This window comes from Zonotrichia leucophrys, chromosome 10 (genome assembly GCF_028769735.1).
Source record: "Zonotrichia leucophrys gambelii isolate GWCS_2022_RI chromosome 10, RI_Zleu_2.0, whole genome shotgun sequence".
Lineage (NCBI taxonomy): Eukaryota > Metazoa > Chordata > Aves > Passeriformes > Passerellidae > Zonotrichia > Zonotrichia leucophrys.
In genome coordinates, this window is record NC_088180.1 from 4,026,679 (window position 1) to 4,054,279 (window position 27,601).

Sequence of the window (27,601 nt, forward strand, 5' to 3'; positions counted from 1 at the left end):
GCAGGGAAGACTGCAAAGTAGCAGGGGATTGATGTGGCTCCTGTGGAGGTGACTAATGGGAACAGGATCCCACAGCCACAGCAGAGGACTCGATGGCACTGCCCCCCACAGCTGCCTTGGCACAGAGACACTGCCCCCACATGTAATGGAGGGAATCCTTGCACCAGGCTCCCCACAGCTCCCGCAGACACGTTTGCCAAGCCCTCCAAGAACCCAGAATGGGAGAAAAACACTTGAAATGAAGGCAGGAGAATCATGTCAGGGAAGGCACTTCAGGTTCAGAGGTACCCAGTCAGCTGGCAAAATCCTCTCCACTGGAGCATCACCCAGACCACAGGCTTTTAGCACCATGTGGAGCATGACTGAATGCAGTCTTATCCCTCCAAAATGAAGACTGAAATAAAGGATTGCAGCAGAAATTATAGTGAGACTCAGGGTAATCCCAGGCCAGGTCTTTTCATGGTGAGGTCAAGACAATTCATGCATCAGGAACTTGACCAAATTTAAAGAAAGGTTCAAAGAAGAGACAAAGCGGATGAAATGGTTTGTATTTATTAACCACCACAAAAGACAGCAACAAGATCAAGGTGTAACAGCAAGGCATTAGCACCTCTGTGGTCAGCATCAATCTGTGAGCATCTGCCATCTCTCCCACCAGTACTCACTGTGGTTTCTCTCCTGAAGGATGGGCTATGCATGTACACATCTGTACACTCTCCTTCAGCCTGAAGGCTCACAGCACTGACAACCTTGGCACAGGCTGGTGAGGCTCCACAGCCTGCCATTGCATTTTCTCCTTCAGAAGAGACTGGGCATCATTAGCATTGCCAAAAAGCCTGTGAAGTTTAAAGCAGGATTGTCATTCTCACAGATGCCAACACCACAAGGGTGCCCTAGAATTTACACAAGATCAGCTGGGAACTGAATGGAAGGTACAGGCTGTGTAAATTCACCTCAAAAATAGCCCTGAGCACTGGAGGGCAGGGTTAGTGTGCCAGTGGCACAGTCAGTTCAGCTCTTGGCTTCCTCACATCCCTTGCTGCCATTAAGCTCTGCCAGAGCACCTGTGATCCACAGTATTAACACCAGCATGTCAGCTCATTCCTGCCTGAGAGCAGCAGCACAGCCACAGCTATTCCTGCCTTTTGCCACCTCTCAGCAAGACCACAGCAATCTGACAGCCTGCAGTGTGTAAAGAGCTCCATCCAGAATATGCTCTGCACCCCGAGTGCTCTGTAATCCCATTTCCACACTGAGCTGGTCAGCTGCCTCCAGGTCCTGATCCAGAGATCCAGGAGAAATCTGATCCAAGGCCTTGGCCCTCATGCCCCTGAGGCCTCAGCAGCAGAGGCAGGGCTGCTTCCCATCAGCATGGAGCACTGCAGAGTGCCACAGGATCCCCAGGGCTCATCCCATCCGTATGCAGCAGAACCTCCTCAGTCCCTGCTGAGCTGCTGCTGCCCAGGGAGCACAGGTTATCAGACATCTCCTGCTGCAAACCACTGGGTTTCCTTCTGCTACCCAGTGTGACAGAAATGCACCATGATGTGGATTTAAAAGAAATATCCTAGAACATGACTTTCCACTGCAGGCACTTAACCCCTGGGATGACACTGAAATATCCAGACCCTGACAGATGCAGACACGTTCACTGTCATGCACAACTCAAATCTCTCAGACATCCTCAGAGCACAGGAAGCTCTGTCTGCAGCCCACACTAATAGTGAAGAGCTTATAAATTCTCAGTCAGCCTGTTCAGTCATATCAAATTAGCATGGGAGTTGTTGGGCTCCTTTGGAACAGGACTGGGACAGGTTATCTGGAACAGGACAGGTATTAGAGAGATGGAAGGGAGAGGTGGGCTCTCCAGTGCAAGCAATGACTAGCATGGCATGAAGTGACAGAAAGATGTAGTGTCTGTGCCTCTTCTGAGCTCAAACAATTCCCCTATGGCTCCGCTCCCTCATCTGTAAAGACAAGGAAAACTTGGCTCACCTATCAAATTCCTATTTGCATCAGCTAAAAAGAATAAAGGTCTGGTCCCACGAGGTTCTGATTCACTCTGCTGAAGGTGCCTTATCCTTTCACGACAAGTTAATGGGAGCTGTGGTACAAAGCAATCCACCTTGTTTGGGTGTGTTGGAACAGATGACTGATGAAGAAAGGCAGCCTCAACACCTCACCCTGCACACTCCCAAATGTTGCTATGGACCTTTTCTTTACCTGCCTCTGCCAATTTTCACCATGAGCTGTATTGCTTTATTATCACCTCTCTAAGGCTCCTCCACATGCTCCAAGCTCATCCCAGGCTACCTAAACAGCAGCCAGGGCAGGCAGAGAGCCATTAGCACTGCAGTGCTGTTATTGCTGCTGCCTGGGCTGGAATTAATGCTGCTCAGCCACGGCGCAGCGAAAATATTGACTTTCCAGCTAATCAAACCAAATTCCATGAAAGCTACAACTTCAAACTTCAAAAAAATCCATCAATGATTCATAAATATTTGAAAGTGCCAGATTGATTGCATCTGGATTACTGCAGTGGAGGAGATGGACGAGGCAGCTGCTCAGACCTTGATGTCATGGCTCTAAGGCTGCATGGGCCTCCCCAGCCTCAGTGAGAGGAAGAGCACTACACCCCAGTGCTGTGTTATCTGTGCTGCTGCTGCTGCCACACTTGATCCAGAGTGCCCAGCCTGCAGGTAAGGATGTACCAATCCAGCTGTTGGCACCATGAAGATTAGAAGCCTAATAACCTGGTTGTTTAATTTCTGATCCTGGAATAAAAAAAGTAAAGTATATATAGATATAGATATTCCAACCTCCTCCACTCATTGCTGCCCACTAACAAGGTTGTTGGCATTCCCAGAACACTTCAGCTGGCCTCCAGGGAAGCAAGGGGATTTGTTAGCCTGGCCTTCTCTCCAGTCCAGCCCTTCCATCTTCATGCCATTCAGCCAGCCAAGGAGGGGTGTTTTATTTTCCCAACAACCTTTCCAAGGGGAACAAATCCCAGGAAATTATGCAAGATGCAACAAGTCAAAATGATCTATTTTTACTTCAGCCCATAGAGAAGCTCCAACTTTTCCCACATAAAAGAAAATGAATCTAATTCAAACTTGGATGGGGGAAACTTTTTGGAAAGGAATACAATAAATAGCTTTGGTTCACTGCAGACAGGAGTTGGTTTGCAAAGCCACTGCAGGCTGCCTTTGTCCTCCAAGTCTCTGGAGCTACATTTGTACACAAAAGAAGCCAGCACAAAGTCCTTGCCTGTGAAACCATATATCCAGCTCTTGAAATCAAGAGGGGAAGCAGAGGCCTACAAATCTTACTCTGAAACACAAAACTCTCCTTCATTAGCAACTGATGTGAGAGAGAGTCCTTCAGGGCAGGGCAGACAGGTAAGAGAAGAGGACCAAGGCAGGTTCAGGGCACCGTGCTCAGCCTCATTCCTCAATGACTGTCCTGGCAGGAAGCACAAATGCTGACTGAAGTGCTCCTGTGATTTCAGCATTCAGAGTCCCCTCCACAATCCTCTCTGTAATCCTGTAAGCTAACATAGCACAGCACTGCAGCCTCTCCCTTGGTGGGAGCACTCCCAGCTCCAAGGCTCTGCAGAGAGCTGGGTGAGCATGGCCTCAGCACAGGGCTGGTTTTGGAGCAGAAGAGCACAAATCCCAGAGGCTGGCAGTGCTGGCTGGCACTCCAAGAGACCCAGCTTGCCCAGGAGCACTGTATCCACCCCCATGAGGGAAGGCATGGCCACAAAATCCTCACTTCACCCAGTCAGGTGCCTCATGTCTGTGGTGTGCACAGAGGGCAGTGCATGCATGCTGCTGGCAAGGGCTGGCCCCCACCATAAGGGAGAAATCTGCTCCTGATCCTTTATGAAGATCCAGAGTGTGCCAGCTGCTTGACCACAAACCCTAACAAGAAGGAAAACATTTAGCTGCCAGCCTTCTCCAATTTCCAACCCCCACCAAGCTCAGCATCTGGGCAAAGGGCCTCTCCCTCCCTGCCATTAAACCATTGGCCAGGGCACCTCAGTACTCAAAGCACTGCTTGCACTGGTTGCTCGCTGGCTGGGGTTAAACCACAACACACTGAAATAAGGCAATTAAACTACTCATTTCTTTCTCACCACCAAAAATAAACAGAGGCCCTAAGATAGTGGTTCTAAACACAAGATTAGAAAACATTCCTTGCCCATAAGCTTCCTGGAGCAAGCCTTCCTGTCTTCATTCCAGTTAAAGATACCTTTAACACAACTCACTCTACAGCACTGTTGGTTCCTCCCCAAACATCTAAGAATAGTCTCATGTATTTAAAGATTTTTTCCCTAATCAGGAAAGAAACAGGACAATCACTTGAAGTGGTTTAGTGAACTAGTTAAGAGTCACAAAAACCTCAACGTTATTTGGCAGCCATGGCACATACACTGGTCTGACCCTCAGTGCTCGTGTAGGGAGTTTGAGGGCAGGGCTGAACCTCGGTTCTGTGCCACTGCAGGAGATTCGGCTTCCCACACCACAAATGAGCATCACAGCTACCACAACAGCCAGCAAAGCAGCAAACACACCGATGCTGCTCTCTCTGGGTTATCTGCCACAGCTGCTTGGCCTACAACACTGCATGAGGAGGAAGAGGAGAGGTCCCTGATAGTGCCCCACAACCAACATGTGCAGCTGCTTCTCCACACACACCTCATTTACTGCCACTCTCCACATCCTCACTCGCCAGGGTGAAATTGTTTCCTAGGAAAATCAGAGGATCTCGTGTTTAAGAACTGGACTCCAGTTTAAGTAAAAGCTATTTAAAAAGAAACCTGTCCTTGTGAGTTTGCTCATGGAAATCAATGGCATGCTAGCAGATGTACCAAACATCCCCCAAAGTGCACGTGTCAGTGCATTTCTTCCTTCAGAGATCATTAATGGCTCATGACCAAGGTCAGGAGTCAAGTCTAAGACTTTGCTGCTGATATAGAGGAAAGCATCTTTGCAGTGACACAGGGCACAACCTGCCCAGCTAATAGACTCACAGGAACTCGCCTCCCAGACCTCATCCATCCCCTAATTTGTAAATAATAAATTGCCATTTTAAAGCTGCTGTCTAGGAAGAGTATCCTAAGCCTTTGCCACCCATTGGAGAGTGCATACACAGTGACAAGACAAGAAACGCACAGCAGATTAAAACAGCTGTAAGTAAAATCAGCTTCAAAGACAGAATAAAAGCAAAGCACACCACCAAAATCTCCTGGACGAAGAAAGGATTTTAGCAGATAAGGCCTAAAATGGGCAGGCCTGGGACCAGCCCCCCCAGGCTCCACAAGGGAGAGCACTCAGTCACCATAGAGACAAAGCACAGGCACGATTCCTCTTGTCCCCACTCTGCAACCTCCTTCTCCTCCGAGGCTCCGGAGCAGATGGCAAGCTGCGAGCAAGGCAAGGAGGGACTGTGAAATGCTGCATGTAAATAAGCCAGCCAAACACTTTTGCCGTGCCTCGGCAGCAGCCGAGCAGGGCTATTAAGGGGCTGCTGCAGGCGGGCGGCTCGGCAGCAGTAATGAGCTGGCCACGAGTGACTGATCCCGTGTCAGGGCTGGGCGGGATCGATCAGAGGCTGCAGCGCTGCCACCCCGCACTGAGCCGGCTGATGGATCGGCTGCAAGGCCACGGACCGGGGCAGGGCAAGGGAGCCAGGCTGGGGATGAACCACAGGGCAGCGTCCCAGGAGGAGCCAGGACAGCACTCGGGGCCGGGGTATCCCGAGCACTGAGCTTCTCCCGGCTTTCAGAGGTGAAATAAACAGGGCAGGAGACTTTTTCTCCTTTTAATGCCTTTATTAAGAGTGATCAGCTCAAGACTGGGAAGCTCGACGGGTCTGCAGTCTCTGTCATCTCTCCTAAGGTGACTCAGAGGAGAACGTGTGCATAGCTTTGCCCACTGCGGGCACAGCTGTGGATCCCATCCTCACCGTACCATTGGGCATAACCCCGTCTTTCCCAACTCTCCAGTCACCCCCACCCTTGGTTTTGGCCTCAGCTGAATTGCGTAGGGCGAGGGGCAATGAAGGTTTTCAGCATCTCTGCAGGCTCAACACTCTGTTGCTCACATCCAGACATCACTCTTAATTTCTTAATTCTGTATTGGCTCATTGTTTTGAGAGTCTTTTCGGTAAGTTTGGTGTCGTAGCTTCCCACGGCATGCTGGTCCTGAAGTTATTTTGCATCTTCTGATGCCCTCCTCCCCTCACTGTCCGGGGAGAAGTACAATTCAGCCCCAGGCAGGCTTTACCAATACAAAAGGAGCAATTAGCGAAAATTAGGAATTAGTGATTACCATAACAAACAGGTAGAACTTCACCTTGCCAGCAACTAGTCCGACTGGTTTTGCAACTCTTTTTTCCCCCAAAAAATTGGCAGATTTTTTGTTTATAACAACAGGCAAATGAAGATGTTCCTGTTATAAGTAAAAAATCTGCCAATTAAAAAAAAAAAAAAAGTTGCAGAGTGAACAAGTTAAACCAGTTGCTGCCAAGGTGGAGTTCTACCTGTTTGTTATGGTAATCACCGGTCATTTTCCTCAATTGCTCCTTTTGTATCAGTATGGCCCTGCCTAAAGCTAAGTTGTCCTTCTCCCCGGACAGTGAGAGGAGGGGACATGGGGAGGATCAGAGGATGCAAAATAACCTCGGGACCACCATGCCGTGGGAAGCCACCCCACCAAACTTACCGAAAAGACCCCAAAAACAACGAGCCAACACAGAATTAAGAGATCAGAGTGATGTCTGGACGCGAGGAACAAAGTACCGAGCCTGCAGAGATGCTGAGAACCTTTGTTGCCCCTCGCCCTGAGCAGGAAGACCTCAGCTAGACCCAGGAGGCCCGAGCCTGAAAAATTTCAAAAGTTGTGAAACTTGGGGTATAGCCCCACTACTCTCGTGAAGACAGGACCCCCAGCTCTGCCTCTAGTGGACAAAATTGCACATTCCTCCTCCTCCGAGTCACCCTAGGAGCGTTGGTTGAGAAGCTGCAGACCTGTGGAGCTTCCCAACCTTGAGCTGATCACTCTTAATAAAGGCATTAAAAGGAGAAAAAGTCTCCTGCCCTGTTTATTTCAGGAAGGGAAGGTGAAGAATTAGAAGAATGCTGCCATGTTTTGACACAGCACACTCTGAGTCCTTGCAGCTTAGACTGTCCCATCACTGCCCCAGCCAAGAAACAGGTGCTTTTCAGTATTCTCACCTTGTTTCCCAGGCATTCAGAGTATCTGGTACTTTGTTTTTCCCCTTTATACCTGATTAATTTTTCCACCTTAAAATCATCTCAGGCAAAGGACCTGCGTGTCTCTTGGGCTTAGCCTGCTGTTCCAAGAGAAGGGGAAGCTCTGCACCTCTCAGATGGACTGAGGCAGCTCTCAGTGCATGTTTGGTACCCAAAGCAGCATCAGTGGGTCCCTCCACACACATGCAAGGCCAAGCCTTGTGCACAGGCACATCAGCACACCCTGCCCAGGCTGGGAGAAGAAGGAACAACATCCACTTGGAGTGCATTATCACAGCAAGGCCTTGATGGATCCCAGCTGCAAAGGGCAGACTGGACTCTCCCTTGGCAGAGAGGAGTATTCCCATTCCTGGTGCTAACCAGTGCAGCACAGCCCAGCTCAGCTTGCAGGGCCCAGGGGTTGGAGATGAAGGCTCTGCCCACCACCAGTCATTAGAGCAGTCAGCAGCAGTTATGGATTTCTCTGGGTTTACACTCCTCCTCTCTCCCTTACACAGCCAAAAAAGACTAGCAATAGTCACAGCTCAAATGCTCTATTTAAAGGTTGCCTTGAGGACTAGAAGTTAATTTTAAAACTAACTGACCTAAGCTCTCTGCCATAGTACCTCAGGAGGAGTCTGGAAGGGTGGGGTTACTGCTAATGCTTGTCTAGAGTGTGTGTATTTTACCTCCCAGCTCTTATTTCACATTATTAATGTCAAGGTTTTTTAACAAAATTTGTCTTGGTCAATTAACTCAGACGGGGATGCTTGTAACATTCCAAATAAAGCCAACCACATCCTGTGCTCAGAAAGATGAGCGAGCATGGCTCAGGAAGCAAGGGAATGACAAGGGCAAGGCATGACTCACACCCACCTCACTCCCACATCCTGGAAAACAACCCACCCCACCAGCCTGGCAAGGACACAGGCACCAACAGCTCCTGCCCTCCCCACAAGAGTTCTCTCTGCTGTCCTGCACACCAAGGCTCACAGCCCCCCATAGCACAGAAAAGTCTCTTTTGAAGTATATTTGCCCTGTGGATCTGTCACAACAAAAGCATCACAAAGACACTTGCAATGACACTGTTGCACACTAAAAATAGAAAGAGGGATTCCTTTTCATAGAAAGGTGTTACTTGTGCATCAAAATATCTCTTGGTTTGACTTTTATCACATTCAATTACCATGAATTGAAATTTAAGGTACAGTCCTTACCTGACCAGGCCCAGCAGCTCTGCAGCCAGGGAAGAATCAAACTGGGAAAGCTGGGGCCAATTTCCTTGGATTTCAGGAGTTCACTCTGCAGTGGGTCACTTCACATGTTATTTTTTTGCCTTTCCTGGATGACCACTGCTGTGGAATTGGAAGGCAGTGAGTGGCTGGCACAGGAGAGGGATGCAGGCAGAGCTATATTAGTCCTTGACTGCTGAATGAGTATGCTTTCCTTCCCAAAACCACCTCAGGCTGTTCCCAACCGAAAAAACATTTGTGTATCAAAACATCCAAGTATTTCTCCAAACTATGTCAAATCCCAGAGACAGAAGTAGTTCCAGGGAAACCTGGACAAAAAAAGTAATTTAGAACTTCTTCATAGATCTGAAACCAAGTGTTTTGACTATCAGAAATTCATCTCTCTGCTGAAAAAACCAAACCTCTCTCAAATTTAAGGTCCTCACAGAAGCTGTACTTTCACATAAATAGAAGCCATTGTACAAGTAGCAAGGAAGAATTTTTGAAAGCCATCATCATCTGAACTCACCACTTTTTCCAAGGAACACATTCACAAGTATATTTTTTGCTACAGGAATTATAGCACATGTCATTTCCAACCAGAACATGCACTACCCATCTCAAATCTGTGATCTGGTCAGAGCAGGCACAAACCCGTGGGTGCCTGGGGTGAGAATTGCCTCCGGCTGCCCCCAGGCCTTGCTCATCAAGTCAACTGCCAATGAAGAGCTGGTAAGCGCCCATCTTAGGGGAGCAGCCCCCACAGCGTGTGGGCAGGGCAGACCTGGCCTCAGATGTCACCTGGCGTGACAGGCACAATGGGACAGCTCCAGCAAGCACTCAGATCTGCAAAGAATGAGGCTCACGTGGAGAAAAGCAATCTGCTGGTGACCATGATGAGAGCACAGGTAAACGGCTGGTTCAGGTGTGCATTTATTCACACTGCCCCCACAGTTTCATATTCCAATCAATGGAAATAAGGGCTCCTCTACACTTGGTTTTTAGGCCAGATACCACCTAAAAGGTCTCAGCAGATGTCAGCTCTTGCCAGCCACAGGCTACAAATCCCAGGGTGCAGGTGCTGACCAGACCACTTTTGGCCATGTAAAGCCCACTGGAATTCCCCCCACAGCCCCTCCAGAAGCTCATTCCTGCCCTCATGTGCAGCTCCCAGCTCTCAGTGGAACAAGGCAAGCATGCAGGACCTTCTTGAGATGCCTTGACAACAAACCACCCCAGGCACACATCCCTGCTCAAACACTTCCAGATGTGCTGCCTGGTTCAGGGTTACCAATCCCAGCAGTATTCCAGCTTTACACTGCTCACGCCTGCACAAACCTGTGCTGACTTCTGGGGTGTCCCCCTGGGTGCCACAACACACCTCAGCAGGGGCTCTGTGACATCCCATCCCAAGCAGCAGCCTGCTCACAAGTGAACTGCAAACCATGTCAGTTCCATTACCTGCACCAGAACACATGAAGAACTGCAGCTAACAAAATAAATAAATGCCAGTCTCCAGTCAGGAGTGCAGAAAGGCAATTGCTTTGATTTGCAGTACAAACTAGAACTTGAAGGAAAGCAAGACCAATTTTTACTAATTAGAATCATAGAATCCCAGACTGGTTTGGGTTGGAAGAGACCTTCAAGATCCTGTCATTCCACATGTCCTACCACAGGCAGGGATGCCTTCCTCAGGTTGCTCAAAGCCTCCTCTAACCCAGCCTTAAGCACTTCCAAGTATGGGGCAGCCACATCTTCCCTGGGCAAGCTGTGCCATGGCCTCACCAAAATTCTCACCCTTCTAGTTCATTCAGCATGGATGTGGAAATGACACAGAGCAGAAGAGGAGCTGTAGCTGCTGCACAGCCGTGACAGATAAGCCAGGAAGCAGCTGGAGCAGGTTACTGTGCTCATCCAGCAGCCCAAGAACAGAGTTTTCAGGATAACCTTTCATTAGTGCATCCTGCTTGGGCTGCACAGCCCACCTGTGCTGGGTGGCAGCAGCCAGCTCCCCAAATCCTTCCTTGTGTAACTGAGGGCACAGCATCACAGGGATCCTGCACATCCCCAGAGCCCTCCCAAGGCACAGCACAGCACACACAGGCACCGCCCTTGTCCTTGTGATGCTGCAGATCACAGGTGGGATCAATACCACACTCTGCTCAAACCAGTGTTGAGGGCAAGGATTTGACACTGGCTAGGAACTGCAATAACACTGACCTTACTGACCATCATTTTCTAAGCAAAGGAGTAAGGAGCAGACTAGCAGTCCCAAGAGCAAAAGACTAATTTGGTGGGGGCTTTCTATTTAATATCCATGCTCTTGATCCTACAGAGATTTAAGATTTCTTTGGGCCTACACACTTGCAGAAGGTTGTGTGTGCATTTAAGAGACTGTAGGATCTAAGCCAAACTTTTTACTAAGTACTAGATAAGCAAATTTGCCTAACAGGAATTTTAATTTGCCATTAGCCCTTTAAAAATGTATTTGTTCTCTGCTAAATAGTAATAAATTAGCCTAACAGCAATCATTTATGTTTCTTTAGCATCTTGGAAGCATCTCAATACATTTTTACCAACCACAGCAGCCCAATGAAGCTAAAATCAACTGCCACATGTACATCTCACAGGGCTTGGTTTGAAGATGGGGTCTTTACAGTAGAAAGCTTGAATTTTTCACTAACTCACTGAAAAAACATATTTATAATTTCAAATAGGAGGGAAGACGCACAGGAACTCTGCAAGAAGAGTTTAATGTGGTGAAAGGAAGAATTTCTTTCAGCAGATTCTGTACCCTGCCCACCCTCCCTGGAATCACACATCAGGAGGGTCACACACAGCGAGCCCAGCCCTTCCAAGGAGGCTGGCACGGCCTCCTGCACACCTGGGCTCTGCACAAAACCACCTGCACACCTGGGCTCTGCACCAGCCCAGCTCCAGAGGTGAGCACTCCTCCCAGGGCAGGGATGGGAGCACACCCAGCCCAGGCCTGCCTATAGCCCTTGGGGCTGGTTTCAACAGAAAAGGACCAATCCTGGAGAAATCTGTGTTTCACAAGTACTACAAAGCTTTTTTGGGAGGGGTTTGCCTGCTTCCTGAGCTCCCTTCTCAAATGCAGAAGGGTATTATTCCCTGGAAGAGGCTGGAGAGGTGACAGACACTGACCAGGCAGGCATCTCCAAACTGAAGCCCTAAAATGTCTGTATTTTGGCATTCCTCCTCTCCACCATAACCTGCAGTATGTATCACAACCCATTTCACCCCCAACACCATCCCTGAAGAAACACCACTGCAAAGGCAGGGAGGGGAAAGAACAATGCCTAAAGAGGAATTGAGGCTGACCCAGGATGGCACAGGAAAAGCCACTCTACCTCTCCCAAAACCAGCCATGCTGTCCCCTCTCCCACCAAAGAGCTGCTCCCTTGAGTGCAGCTGGGTAGCAATGAAGGACTGGGTGGGAATGGATTTTTTGTTCTGCCTGGCCGTGGGCTACAGGAGCCAGGGTCATTAGCTATGCACGGCAAGCAGCAGCACTCCCTCATTAGCAGGGCACTCGTCAGCTCCAGCCACCTTCATTACTGGTTCAAAGGAGTGTGCCCAGCCATTATTGCCCTCTCCAGAAACTCAGCCTAATTGGCTTAGGGAACATGCAGGTTAAGAGCATGAACAGCTCTGCAGCTAGCACAGTTTTGCCAAGTCATGATTTTATGAGTTCAGGGAATTGCATATCCTCAGGTCCTGGAGTCTCCAGCACTGCACTTAACCTCACTTTCTGCATCAGCTGAAGGGGACAGGATGCTTCTAATCCTTATGGCTACACGAGGAAAGAGTGGCCCTTAAAGGACTGCAAGCCAGATAGAAAAACTTTACAAGATTTTTTCCTCTTTATTTTTTGAATTTGCAGGCTGTTTCCCAGGGAAGAGCTGGTAATGTAACTTCCACAAACACAGAAAAACAGGAATGTTTGCTCTGGGCCAGCCCAGAGCCCACTGCCCTGGGCAGTGAAGCTCTCTTTGTCCTCTGAAGCCACAGGCAGAGTCTGTGTTTCCCTGTTTCCCAAGGCCAGGGAACCTCTGTCCCCAGGCACCAGCCCACACCCAGCCCTACCTACAGGGCTGGTGTTGCTCCACCCATCATCACAATCCAACTCGAGACAGAGGAGAGGAACAAGGGCTAGGAGAGCCCCTTCTCCAGCCACAACCACCACCAAAACACACCCAGCAAAGCATACCTTCAGTTCCTGAGCCATGCCTGTTCAGAGGATCCAACATCCATACTTGTCCTAAGGCTTTTGCAGAGGTTTCTCTCTTCTAAAGCTGAAGCAACACATCAGAACCATTCCTCCTTGCTTGCACACCTCTCCCCAGTTGTCCTTCAGACTGAAGGACTTCAGCTCCTCTGCTCAGCATGGTTTATTACCTGGTTACAAGTTCCAGGTGCTGCAGTGCTCACCTGGCTGAGCCTCCCTGTTGGTGCCACCTGTTTGCAATTACCAGGGATGAGCCAGGGACATCACTGGTGGGCTACCCCCACCCTGGCCTTGCTACCACCTGAAACTTGAGCCCTAACACATCTCAGCTCCCTGCTCCTTTCCAAACCTCTTGAATTTTTGACTGAGTTTCAGCCTTGCAGCCCAGTTTCCTGGGGCCTGTACTCTAGGCAGACATTGGCCTTGATGTTTGTTAGGGGTTAGGATTTTTCCTTTTGTTTCTTTCTCTCATGGAATTTTATCCCATTTGTTGCTAAGAAACAATAACAACCAGTAGTAAGAGCAACAAAAGATGTACCTAGGAAGGAGGAAAGGAGAGGAGTGTACATGACTGCACTTCTCTTATCTGAGGGGTTTCTCTTGGAGGGGCAGAGATCCTGTGAGATCTGTCTGGGGGGAGTGCACTGGTGCAGATCCCTGAGATCTGTCTGGGGAAGTGCACTGGGCGCAGATCCCTGAGATCTGTCTGGGGAAGTGCACTGGGTGCAGCTCCTCGCTCTCTCTCCTGTCCCTCACAGAAGCCGCTGTGCTCCCTGAGGGGAGATTCGGCAGCGCTGCGAGGCTCCGTCTCCTGCTGCCTTTGCCACCGGGAGCCAAGCTGTGCTTGTGGAAGTGGCTGTTGCACTGGGGCCTTACCAACACCCGACCCCAGGAAAAAAGGGCCCTTCACCATCTGCTCGGGTGCCTCAGGGCACGCCCCGGAACCCCGGGGCCCTTTCCCCTCAGGGAAGCCTCTCCCAGCCGTGTTCGGGAGCCGGGCCCTGTCATTTCTCTGTCACTGCTCCGGGTTTTTGCTACACTGTAGCCACACACCCCGTGCCTCCCGGCACAACTGCTCAGTTTCTGCCTCCTCTTGCTCGCTGCCGGCTAAGCTGCCCCGCCGTTCCTGCCTCAGCCCGGCCGTGCCGCCATCGCCCCGTGAGGGAGACGCGCACAGCGCCCCCTGCCGGCGCGGGGAGCCCCGCCCGCCTGCCCGGCCGGGAGCCCGCAGCGCCCCCTGCGGCCGGGCCGGGAACTGCAGCGCGGGCAGGGCTGGCCAGGAAAGGAAAAGGAAAGGGCCGGCACTGCTGCTCCAGCTTTGCGTTCCCGTCTTCCCCATTCTTAAAGCCAGCTCTGCCCCAAAAAAGTTACAACAATTCCGAGGGAAGGAGGTCATACTCTCTGTGAAAAATGTGTATTATATGATTGGCTTTTTGCAAATATTAAAATGAATATTATATGTGTTGTGTTAGAAAGTAATGCTGTATTAATCCTCTTAAGTAGTGTGTTAAATGTAGTTTTAGGTTATAACATCATGTTAAAATAGAAACTATGCTATATAGGATACTTTTTTTAAAGAAAGGATTCCCAGCGAGATAGCAGCCACAGGGCACCTGAATCTTTCAGAGAAAGAATTTATTGCCCTCTTATCAGAAGAAATGAACTTCTTCCCACCTCAAAGGTGCCATTAGGACTAAGAGGAAGAAGCTGACGATGACCAGACAGAATCCTGTCTTTGACTAGAATTTATTCATCATGTATGAGGTGTATGAATGTATGCAACAGGCTACTGTTTTTAAGGGTAAATCCTCTGTTAACAGAGGTCCTTTTTTGGGCTTGTGCTGCCCAGAAAAAGGTACCCAGACATCCATAACTCTTTGTTTCTATTGTCTCATATTGTCCTAATTCAAATTGTCCAAATTATTATTACTCTAATTTTATTGCTATTTTTATAACCATTTTATTACTATTAAATCTTCAAAATTTTAAAAACAAGTGATTGGCATTTTTCAAACTCTCCATTCCAAAGGAAGTTCCCACCTCCCTTGGCAGACACCTCTCTTTCAAACCAAGATAGAGTGAGGGGTCTTTCTGAACCTTCATAACAAGTTCAACTGCTGATCAGTTCCCAGCAGCTGATCTGCTGGGAACTCAAGCAGACTGAAATGGATGGGAGAACTAGCACTGTTAAGCTCATCTTGCAGCCTATTTCTTTCTTGCATCATTCTGATAAAATTCCCTGTAAACTGCTGGAATAAATTTAATATTTTACATTGACATATGATGCAGAGGAGTGTGTTTAGGGATTTTTTGATAGTAATGGTCACAAAAGCTTCCCTTTGCTTCTTGCAATAGCTAATGTCTCATTCTATAGATAGAGACCAATATATAATACAGCCCTCGTCCATCTTTCTAGAGCAGATCAGAAATTTTTCATCAACAATTGCTTACTACCAAAATAAAATAATCAATTGTATTAATTTAAATCAACACATCTCAGAAAATGCTAATATCACACAGTCTGTTCAATAGCTTTTCCATTTAAAAAAATGAAACAAAGAATTTTGAGAGGTCTAAAATGCCTTGTTCAAAATGATTTTTCCAAACAAAATCATTTAGTTTGTATTTTAAAAATAGTGGCAAGCTGCAAAGACTGAAATAGAAATGAAATGTTTAATTTTGGAAGAACATATGCTTCATCAGAATTTTCAACATTCATTTCGGAGTCAAGAGAAAAACTGATGCCACAGACTTTCCTGTCAAAAGGAAAACTGGCTTCTTTGCTAGTCCTAATATTTACGACTTCTGCTCGGTGTTAACAAAATGCAGAAATACTTTTCCCTCGCCGTGTGAACGAGGGGAGCTCTGTTCAGAGCTGCCACACGCCAGCCCAGAGCGGCTGCATTCAGCCCTCTGTGAATCGCTCACTGCACGCAGAGGCTGCGACTCTGAGGTGACAGCAGCTCCTGTCACCACTGGCCAGAGCAGCAGCAATGGATCAGCATTGCTGTCACACTGCTGTCAGTGCCCGGCCCTTGGCAGGCAAAGGATGGATCCGCTGGGGCTGAATTAATTGAATCCCAATCCTCCAGGCATCCTCCAGAGACAGAAGTTGGACACAGCTCCCCATGCCTGGGGCACAGGAGTGCTGCTTTTGTTTGGGAGCACCTCTTTCCCAGAATACCTTTAAAAGTGATTAGCAATTGGCAGGTAGACAAGTGACCGAGCTCTAGGCACTGTAATTCAAACCTGGGTTAGCACATCTCTGCTCTCCCTTCTCACAGACCTGGGAAAGTGGACAGGAATGCTGGGATGGGTGAGAAGATGCTCTGTGGTGACAGGACAAGAGCAAACAGGAGGAGCACAGGTCCTTCCCATCTCCCCTCCAAAATACAGTCCCTGGAATGAGCTGGCAAAGCCAGCTCTGGCTGCTGTGCACCACAAGGCCCTTCAGCCTGGGTGGTTAGTCCTAGGAGCAGGAGGCACCACCAAGCTCCCACAGCCAGGGCATGGAGAGGGGGCTGCCTCTGCCAGAGGAGACACCAAAATCTGTGCCTGATGCTGTACAAGCAGCTCCAGCTCTCTCACCAGAGAACAGGTAATAGTTGGCTGTTCATGTCCCAGCAAGCACCAGAGTTAAAGGGCTTTTTGGAAAAGGCATATAGAAAGGGGAATGCTTAAAATGAAGCATGGATAAGAAATCCATCCCTATCATGGTCTTGTTGATTATGAAAATGCTAAGTTAATAGAATCATGGAATGGTTTGGGTTGGAAGGGACCTTAAAGATCATCCTATCATCCTGTTCCACCCCTCTGGCATGGGCAGGAACATCTTCCACTAGACCAGATTGCTCCAAGCCCACTCCAACTTGACCTTGAAGTTGTTCCAGGATAGAGGGGTGGGTTAGTGTGCAATCCCCACCCCCTTTTTCAAGGGCTCATGTCTCAAAGAAGTGTGTTTGAGGTGTGGGCCCTGCAGAAAGGAGCAGCTCCTTCCAGAAAAAGAGGAGTGTACAGTCATCTAGGAGTCTAACTAGTCACCTCATAGTCTAACTAGTCACCTAATATAGATACCTAATAGTCAGGTGTAGAGTTGACACAATCAGAGTTGACTCAATGAGCTTGGCATGTACACCACTTTCCTCACACTCCAAGAGGATGCAGGGCAGGAAAGGACTGACAGTGTTTGTCTCCTGTGATATTTGCAATTTTCCCTTTTCCTACCATTTCAGAGAAAAGTCGTGCTCCAATCCTTACACAACCATCCCCAAGCAGTGCCCACTGAGACCTGAGCATTTCTGTCTCTTTTGATAGTGCCTGTATCCCTCAGAAAGACAAAATGCCCCCAGCACAAAGCAGGCTCTGCAGCAGAGGCAGAGCTTTGCTCCCAGCAGCTGGTGGCAGACACCAGCCCCTGAAATTCCCAGCCTGTCTGCAGGCACAGGCACTCTCATGCCTTGGAGCAGTGGGGGTCCCCCAAACACCCATGCATTAGCCTGCTCTCAGGGGACAAACAGCTCCTGAGTCACTGCACAGCCTTCAAACACAGGCTTTGTGCACTGGGTTATAAAAAGATGGGAAAAGAAGTCTTGAAAACATTGGGTTTTTTCATCTTTTAGTGAGGTGGCACGGAAAGGGGTGGGGATCGTGTGTCTCAGTAGTGCAGCAATTCATGAGGCCCACAAGCTTCCCTGAAAGGAGGCAAGGCAGCCCTAGAGAGATCAATCGCAATTTTATCTACCCTTTTCAAGTTCTCATTTCTTTTTATCCCGTACTGCCAGATAAAAATCTCTGCCTCAAACATGGGTAAGGAGATAGAGCTTTATTATACCATTCCAAAAACATTAGACGCTGTAGGCTTCGCCCTTTTATGAGTTCACTTTGCTGGCACTTTCCTCTCTGCCCCCCCAAATCTCTTCCCTTTAATATTTTTTCTCTCCAAATCAGAACAACAGGCACAAAACTAATTATGTGATATTTCAGATCCATGTTGTGTTAATGGCACCCGATCGCGTGTGACATTTCCGACTTGTTAGACTATTATTCTCGCTTATTGTTATCTCTGCTGCTCTGAATACTGGCTCAGGGCTTTATATCCCCCCCATGCACCAGGCTCTCATCCCCCCCTTCCCTCTCTTGTTCTCATTTATCAGTGTGTGAGGATCTGTGGAATATTAAACTGGGCCATGCTGGATTGCTCACTCTGCTCGTTGTGGGCAATGGTGGAAGGGAAGGTAGAGATGGCAGAGCAGAGAAGGTGGGGAAAAGCAAATGCTAGAGGGGATTGGTGGGGAGAAGCCACCACAGCAAGAGCCAGCCCAGGGGAGTCACTGACGTTAGGCAGAGCTGTGTCAGGCTGTGAGATGTCCTCAGGTGACCTTCCAGGGATGGCTGCCCATCCCACCTGCCTTGTAATCTCCAACGGTGGACTGGAACCCATGGGAGACCCTTCTGCTGTGGCTTCATCTCCCACAGGCCTTGTTTGAAGAGACAAAATTGTTCCTTCTGCTTAGACCTGTGGGAGGGGCCTTAGGCAGCAGAGGCAGCAGACTGGCCCTGGCCTGGAGCCCCTGGGCTGCCTCTCAGTGACAGCTGGTGGGACATTCCTACCCACAGCCTCTGCTGCTGGCCACAGACCCAGAGAGGGCCTGGAACTCTGGCCATGGAGATGGAGGCTGAGGTCCAGAAGCACCAAGAGCCCAGTGAGGATCAGCTGCTTTGCATCTGCAGCATGAGGCAGAACAAATGGCAAGAGCTAATCGAGGGGTGCTGCTGCCACCACATGCCTACCAGGCAGATATCTGTGATGCCACCTCAGGGACTGGACTCCTGAAGGGAGTATCATGGTGCAGCTGTTGCCCCTTTAGGGCCAGCTCACAGTCCCAGGGTTCAGGAGAACATTACACACAGCTCTAGCTGCTCCTTCACCTTCCTGCAGAGCTCCCATATCCCGAGGACTCCTGAAGGTATTGGCCTGAACGCTGCCATCCTTTTGTTTCACTTCCTGACTGATTGTGCTCCTGGGTCTCTTTAGTCACACAAACACAGCAGCTGATCTGTCTCCACGCAGCACTCAGCGAGATGGCGGCTGCCAAGTTCCTCCTGCTGGTGCAGGCTGTGTGATCATGCCAGCACTGAGACTACAGGGAAACACTGGGAGGCTCCTCTTGCCTCCACTCCTGCTTGCTGAGGCTTCCCAGCGTGCCACAAATCGCTCTTCCCTCTCCATCTAAATTCCCACTCCCTTCCAGCCCCACCCTTGCTCCTGCTCCATGTGTGGGAACCCTGTGCTGCCAGTGAGCAGCACTGCAGGCAGCCCACAGACCTGGCTCCAACCAGTAGGTCCATGAAACTCCTTTTAGCCTGGGAAACTGTGTCAGGAGAGATCTACATTGGTAACTAAGCCAGGGCCAGAGCCCAGGCTTCAGACACTGACATGGCCATCCAAGCCAGGATATGCTTCCCTGGCCCAGTCCAGCCAGCAGTGTCCCAGAGAATCCTGGACACAGTTCAGGGATGGCAGGAGCCAGGGACTGTCACCAGGGGACTGCATGGGAGAGACCAGAGTTTAGTTGTATCAGCAGGAGCCACACCACATCACACCCCCGCAGGACCAGACTGCATCCTGGCTCGTTCCATTTACTAGAATAGATACAGCCTTGGTACAAATTAGTTCTACAGAGGACTCTTTGCCAAGAATATAATTTCCAGCTTCATTCCTTAGGGTTCAATCCAAGGAGAGTTTGCAATCATGTACTGCTCCCTCTGTGCCAAGGAGCTGGGAGGGGGTGCAATACCAAAACCCGAACATTTGAGCTGAATTGTTTTATATAACCCTGAGTCTCTGTCGTGGTTTAAGCCCCATGCAACTCTGTGGCTGGAATCACCTGGGCTTCTGACCATGGGAACCTTGTAAGGGCCATTAGTGAGGCCACAGAGCCAGGCAGGGCTCAGTGAGTTGCCAGACAGGACTCACTTGTCCCTGTGAGTCTGTAGGCTGGCAGCTATTTAGCAGACACACATGGAGACCTGAAATAAACTTCAGCTGGGAATAGGCTGCTTCCAGTGGCATCTGCAGGGATCTGCTGCAGGAACAGCTTGGGAACTGCTCATGGGAACGGTGCTGTGCCACTGCCTCGTGCACTCGGGGGCCCCAGGCAAGCAGCAATTTGTGGCATTTCTGTGCAACAATTCCTGCCCAGAGAGTCTGTCAGCCCTCCTGGTTCATAACTCACTGAAGCTCTCACTCTGAGCAGCTCCAGGTCCAGCTCCATGACTGCATTCTCATGGGCTATTTACCCCTGTCTTGAAAAGAAGGACTAGGAGACAAAAAAGTGGACAAGCTGCCTCAGTGCATGCCCAGCCTCTTCACAGAGGGGTCTGTTGCCCTCCTGCTGCAGCCCCTTGCACCCCCTGCCCAAACACCCATCTGTGCTCCTGCCTGCTCCCAGACCCCTGTGCACCATGCCCTGGTGTCCATGGCACTGCTCCTCCCTGGAACAGCTGCAGCACAATATGCTCCACAGCCTGTCAAGGGGGATGGGAGGAGGAGCAGCAAGATATAAATAAATAAAATAAAATACGTCTCACTTAATCCTTTTATCACTCTACTTCTTTCAGTCATTTACAGAGATAACAATCGCCCAGACTCTGCAGGAAGCACTGATGGAAGCAAACACAGGATTCTGATGGCAGCACCCTCCTCCCTCCTCTGCTGTCACCTGGGTGTGAGGCAAGAAAACAAATCTTTACAGAGGGCAGCCCAGGAATTAGTCCCAGAGGGGCTGGCTGGCAGGTGAGCACGATCAGGGCCAACAGGACATGGAAAAGGGAAAAAATGGGAGGCAGAAGAGAATGAGAAGCAAAGCTATAGAAGGAAGGGAAATGCAGAGAGAGGGAGCAAGATAAACCAGCACCCTGGCATCAAGGAACAGAGCACACATCACTCTAAAGGCTACCAGTAAAATGCTGCTTTCCTTGGAGATGGACCAAGGGTCAAACCACAGCTCCATGCCAGGGTCTGGGAGCCCTGCCCAGGGCTGCTGCCTGCTCTGCCCCAGGGTATGGGAATGGATGCCTGGCTGTGCCTCCAGCAGGGCCAGCTCCAGGGCATGGACCAGGCATCCTGGTGGCCACCAAGTTCTGCAGCATGCAGCAAGGAACTGGGAGAGAAGCATGTCCCTCTGGGCAAGGGCAGGAGAGTCACAGCAGGTTCCTCCTGGGCAAAGTGGGCTTTGAGCTGGCCTAAAGCCACCCAATCATGGCAGCAGGAAGAGCTCAGAATGTCACCTCTCAGCACGTGGAGACTCAATGCTCCCACATAAAATGGCAGCTGTCTCTTCCAGTGAACAGATGCCTTTGTGGCTTTAAAGGGCACTGGATCAAGGTCACGTTTTCCCAAGGTTCAGCCATCTCTTTCCTTTCCCTTCACATTTGCTAATATGGCACATCAGTCAGCTGCTCTTCAACACATCCCTTCCAGTCACATTGATTCACACATTGATTTGTTTAAGTGCAGCACCAAATGCAATCCCATTCTTCATGTGTTCTGCCCGCCCTGGGGAGTCCCCAGCAGACCCCAAAGGTGCCTGTCCCCATGAAGAGCCCCCACCCTCTGGGTGCCAGCCAGGCCTGCAGCACCCAGGAGAAAGGAGCCTGTATCCAGGAAACATCAGGTACCTCTGGGTGTGATCTTTAATTTCCTGCAGTACTAAGATCTACAGTGCAACACCAGGAAAACAAGTAATTTTAGCTGCCTTGGCTTTTTCCTGCCATAAACTGTCACCATGGGAAGGGTTAGGGAGCTGTGTGTACCAGGACTGCTGATGCTTTGAAGGAAGATCTCTGGATGCAGATCAGTGGCTCCTGACCAGGCTTCCCAAGCATCAGCTGGGCTGTGGGGAGGCTGCCTCTGGCTTCTCTCCAAGGGGAAAACCTTCCCAGGAGGGCCAGGCTGAGATTTCCCAGGCAATCCTTGCTGAGCACGTGGGTTTCAGCCTCTTCACTTCCTTCAGGGCCCTTCCAGGAGGCCAGGCAACTGCAAGCCTGAGGGGCAGTGGCCCCTCCACGTGTTCTGAACAGATCTTTGTGCATCAACAGTGTTTTCTAAGCAAAAAATGCCAGTGGTTCCTTCTGCCTGTCCCCACAGAGAGAGGCAGTGCCCCAGGAGAGTGCCAGGAGAAAACAGAGCTGCTTATTCCAATGTGCTCCTGCATGAGAGCATTGTCAGGGCTGAGAACATTCCATGGAACCAAAGAACAGCTGAAAACAAAGCAAAAAGCGAATCTCCAGAGAAACAGCTTTCCTTCTCCTGACAAGGCCATTCAGTTCATCTCCAAATGTCACCTCTGCCTCAGCCCTCAGGTCCTGTGGGCTCCTGATTTTCTTCCCTAGCTGGGTGAGGAGGCTGCACAGATGGGTTTGGGGAAGGCTGCCCTGGCTGGCTCTGTCCCCTGCCCAGCACACTGCCTGCCCTGCCTTTGGGTCCCATGCCAGGGCAGTGACACACAGCCCTGCTGTGCTTCCCCCAAGCACTTCCAGGGGACCCTCATAAAATCTGACCTTCATGCTGTAAACCCGTGAGTGATTGCTGAGTAAGTAATTCCTCCTGGGTGATTTAGCAGGGACTGTGCACAGAGCTGCAGTTTGTCTGGATTAGAGGAAGAATTCATCAGGCAGCAGCATGGCCCACCTGCCTGTCTGCTCTCATTCCCATCTCCAGAGCCATCCCTCCTTCTCCCCACACAGCCCTGAGCTCTGAGGAGGGGGACAAGTCAAGCAGGGAAAGAGGTGCTGGGGCTGCCTCTGCTCTTTCCCTGGCATAAAGCTCTCGGGGCCAGCTCTGCAGTCAGGGGAATATTATCTCTCCATGCTGCTGTTAATCTCTTTATGGCATCATTTGACCCTTTCTAACATCCATTGATTTTTGAACTACCCTTTATGGCAACGCTTTAGATCCCTTTGGTCTAAATGACTAAACATCAGTGCCCAGGGCAAAACATGGGAACAAATAAAGCAACAGGGAAGAGTCCATTCAGTAACTGTGACTGCCTTGGTGCTTTTGGGCCCCTTCTCCCTCCTTTGCTGCCCCTCAGCCTCGTGTCTGTGGGCACCCCAGGGATGCTCCTTCCCTGCCAGCACCCAGAGACATCTGGGGCACCTCACCCTGCCCAGCTGTGCTCTGGGAACAGGCACGGTGGTGGATGGCACACCTGGCAGCAGGTGCTGAGCCCACCTGGCTCCATCTCAGATTCTCCAGCTCTGCACTTCCCCAGGCACTGTCACTCTCAGGTTCTGCCTTTTGCCACCTGTCTCCAAACTCTCACTGCCTGAAGCCACACAGAAGAAGCTCCAGGCCAAGCCTTGCTAAGGCAGCCTAATAGGGCAACTCAACAAGAGGTGAAGGCTTCTGCTTTTAATTTACTGGATAAATGACTTTTAATTCCAGATTAATATGTTTTAATTTATTTCTGTTTTCCTGCACTCAGCCCTGGTCCAGCAGTGACTGTCTCCTTGCCTCATACTTGCTACTTGTCCAAATGAAATACTGAGGTATATTGTCTACTATTATGGTAAAATACACAATATATCACACTGATGCATTCTGTGAGTATGACATAAAAATGACAAATGTGCTCTGGTCAAACACTAAAATGTATTCATCCTGCATTAGTGCAAAATTAATATTAATACGCTAGAAAATGGCTTGGATGATGAGGGTTTTGTGTCATATTAGAGAGGACACTTCATTCCTTCCTCATTTTTTAGACAGCATCAGCCCTTAGTGCTGACAGGAGCCCCAGGATATCTAGCACAGGAATATTTTCACAGAACTCCAGCCAGGACCACAGAGGATGAAATGCTTGGACACAACACAGACCTGAGTCCCACAGAGCAGCTCTAGAAGGCCAAAGCGGTACCAAAATTAAAATGGTCCCCACCTTCTCTCTGCTGTAGATGCTCCATGGTTTATCCCTTGTACATTATCATCATCTCCTCCCTCAGTGTCTTCAGTCACTGACCATGAGGGAGGAGTGGGATCCATCCCCATGGGTGGTGGGATCAGTTCATCACATTTGGATTTGGCTGGATTCCCCTGCTGAGTGCAAGTCTGTGTCAGATTTTCATAATTACTGCCCTCCTCTATGAGGTGTGGTAGAATAGCTGCTGAGAGCAATGCTGAAGATAATATACTTTACAATTAGGCCATTTAATTATTCCATTGTGTGATTTCCATAACCACAGGCAGATCTCTGCAAATTTATTGACCACGTACAACAAAATATACCAAGTGGAGAGGAAAAGCAGCAGTTTTAATGTATCAAACATAAAAAATTATTTCCTCATTTCTCATATGAAAGTCTCAAGCCCTGAAAGTGGCTCCAACTCAGGTCTGCACACTGTGATTAATTGCCCTGCCAGTACCATATACATACATACTGTATACATATTATGTGAGCAAGACAAAGTGGGGAGAGGTGAGGGATGTTTTCACCTTATCTAACCATATCTTAGGTAATGCTTTCTTACACAATAGCTTAGTTGCTGCATCTTTGCCAGATTTCCTGGAATCAATGCCCCCCTCCCCTCCAAGCCAGGCTTTCCCAGTGTCAGCAGCTGAGCACAGCTCACCATGGCTTCATTTGCTGCCAGAGGATGAGCAATTCCAGGCCAGGTCTACCACATCCATTTCTCTCCCTCTGGCCAGGGCTTCAAGGGAAGATGAAACAAATAAGTGCTTTATCATTATGGGTACAAAATTGCAAAGCCAGGATGGCTCCAGAAACGCAGACTTTCAACTGCACGGGCCCTCAGTGCAGTCCCCTGTGCCCCCCTGCCCACACACCCTCCCTCACAGCCACGAGTTACTGAGCAAAAAAGCCTCCAGAGCAGCCCCAGAGGAACAGTCTGTACCCTGCCTTTCATCTGCAGAGCACAGGCCTTTCTACAGCACCATCAATACAGGATGGAGGAGGAATCGTTAGATGAGGCACTTCCATCAATATCTCTGAGAGGAACAGGTGACATGAAAAAAGGTGAACCTGAGACCTCTTCAGACTGGAGACAAAGAAATTACAAGGTTCTTTTCTTTCCAATGGGTTAGCATTTTGGTTTATATCTATATCTATACCTAATTTATACACCTAGAAATGGAGCATCCATTTTTCCTTTGTAAATGGGAAGTGGAGGCTGAAAGCTACAACCTTTGCCTAGAAGACTAAATGGCCTTTGGAACAGGCTGATAAGTGATAAAAACAACCTGCAAAACCATGTATCCTTGCATCATTTAAGATGACCTTTTAGAAGGGAGATACAGGAAAAGGGGAAGAAAATGAACAGAGAAAAGGAAAAAAATGCTGGGGGAAACAAAATTTTAAAACCAAACATCCGCTGCTGGCATTTGAAGCAGCTGCTACTAGAACAAGAAAATAAAAATAAAAATAAAATGAGATTCGACATTTTATTTCCCCCATCAAACAATATATCCCAGCTAATGGCAATAGAATAAAAATTTACCCAATGCAGCCTGCGAGAGAGGCAAGAGAGGAAGAGGAGAGAACAAGGTAGAGGGAGGGGAGAAAGGTTATTATAAATGTGTCGAGCTTGTTTATGGCCCTTTATCAGCAAGTGCAGTGGGAAGAGAGAGGCACCGTTAGCGCATTTTAAAAGTGTTTGGCAGCTTTGGTTGCAATGTAAATAATCTTTATAGTCACGAGCAGTTATGTTTCAGGAACAGGCAGGCACGTGCCACCTGTGCCAACAGATTTTTGAAGGACCTTCTGACAGCCCTGCTGGGCTCTGCCCCCTGGCTCTGTGACATGGGCGCTTCATCTGCAGGTCTGAAAGCACCTCTGAAGGAAAAGGCTGCACTGGGAGTATCAAGGGATTGAGGGGAGGACTTGAAAATCAGGGAAAACGCATCTGTCAGGGTCAGGGGCTGGGCTGCTTCACCTCAACCCTGAGCCAGGGCACTTGGGTTCCACTTCTAGTGATGGTGCTACAAACCTGCAGCACAGCAGCTCTGATGCTCCATGCAGAAGACCACAGCTGTGCCCAAACTGCATCCCCCTGGGAGCAGGGTGCAGCACTGGGAGGTCAGTCCAGCAGAGGATCTGGTCACCCCTTCTCCTGCTTCTCCCAGTTTCCACTACAATTAATGTAAGTGATAGGCAAATTGCTGCCATTTATTTACATGGAAAATATATTATCAGGAATACCTGTGCCCTGAAGGGAGCTGACATCTCATTTTTCATGGGCAGGAGAAGGAGGGAGAGGCCCCAAGAGCAGCAGTGGCAGAGATAAACCAGGAGGCTGCCATGAACACAGAGACAAAGGAGGACACCGTGGTGCCTCTCCCTGCTGCTGCTGCAAGGGAGATTCACGCTCTGCAGATTAATTCTGAAGCAGTGTTTAACACATCTCCCTTTGGGGATGAAGGATTTGCCCTGCGTTTCAATGAGACATTGAAAATCACACTCATCACTCTCGGAAATGGCTCTTAGTTAAATTGTCACCTCTCAAGCAGGAAGGCACCGGGAGCTGCTCAGCCTGGGAGGAGAATGGGGCTGCAGGGCCACGGCAGGGCTGGGCTGGCAGCAGCTGGGAGAGCAGCACAGGGCCTTCAATCACAAAGTTGAGCAGCCTGAGTCAAGGACTTGAAGCACAGGCAGCTCATGGGGCTAGCAGGGAGCTGGGGCACCAAGTGGGTGTGTGGCTACCAGTCTGTGGAGCAGAGGAAAAGAGAAACATCTGGAAAGGGGTAATGGCCACAGGGCAAGGTTTTCCTACTTGTGTGGGAAATGCAGAGTGGCCAAGCTAAGCCTTCTCTTTCTCTGATCTCGTCTTGTATGCCTTCACCTTTCCTGTTTGTTTCCTGCCCTTCCTGATAGACCAAAAGAAATCAAAATTCAGAGGGAACATGCAGCTTTGCTGCTCTTGTGCATCCTGGACTCCCAGAGCCAGCAGAGGAGAAAGGTGAGCAGATGAGTGATACCAAAGGCCCAGAGCTACCATGTACCTCAGCACTCACTGCAGTGTCCAGCACACACCCAAAGGGTGATGAACAGCCTTGGGAACACCTCCATCAGCACAGCAGGGCACAGCAGGTGCAGTGACAGCACTGGCTGTGCTGCCGTTGCTGTAAATCCACTTTGAGCTTCAGGGGAGGATCCAAGCCCAAAGCTGGGGGTCTCCATTCGAGTACACCAAGCTGTGGGACAGCAATCAGAGCAATTCCCCTCCCAAGGGTCTCCCGAACTGCCAACTGATGAGTGACAGCTTCAATTGCTACTGACATGAGGGCATCTGAACAAAAGTCCAAAAGCTCTTTTTTACCCTCTTACTGATCTTGAGAGTATTCACATCTGCTTTATGAAAAGGCGTAACTGCCTTACATCTAAGATTTCGAAGGTGTGAATCCACTATAAGAGAAAAAGGTGGATTTTTATGAACTCAGCACTCCAGCACCTTCCAGGAGGCCCTGGAATACTGTCAAACCTGTGTTCCCCTCCTGATGAGGAAACAGCAAATTCACTTTCCCATGTGCAGCCAGGTACCTGGAAATGGTCATATAAAGGAATTGAAATGTAGATGTGTGATATTTACTGCAAAGCACTGCCTGTACACAGACAGGGGAAGCAATGCTTGAGCAGGAGGAGTAAATGACTATTGCAGGTAGAAAACCCACTGCAATTCATGCATCACACAAATGGTTGTGTATATTAAAGCAATGAGGACAAAGGGTATTGATTTAGCACAAGTATCAAGAGTCCCAGGTGCTAAAACCTGAAGAAATACAAACTGTGCTGGGCAGAATAACAACAAAACGAAATGATAAAAGGATATGAGTGTTTGAAAAGA

At 49.3% G+C, this 27,601-nt stretch overlaps 1 long non-coding RNA gene across 1 annotated transcript; it reads right to left on the reverse strand.

Annotated features, from left to right (window-relative positions):
• Positions 1-537: 537 nt before the first annotated feature.
• Positions 538-12,880, reverse strand: LOC135452388 (uncharacterized). The gene is made up of 3 exons (XR_010441601.1): positions 12,725-12,880; positions 8,479-8,613; positions 538-836 (listed from the first exon to the last, which is right to left on the reverse strand). It is a non-coding gene; the product is annotated as an uncharacterized LOC135452388 (long non-coding RNA).
• Between the last annotated feature and the right edge of the window lie 14,721 nt (positions 12,881-27,601).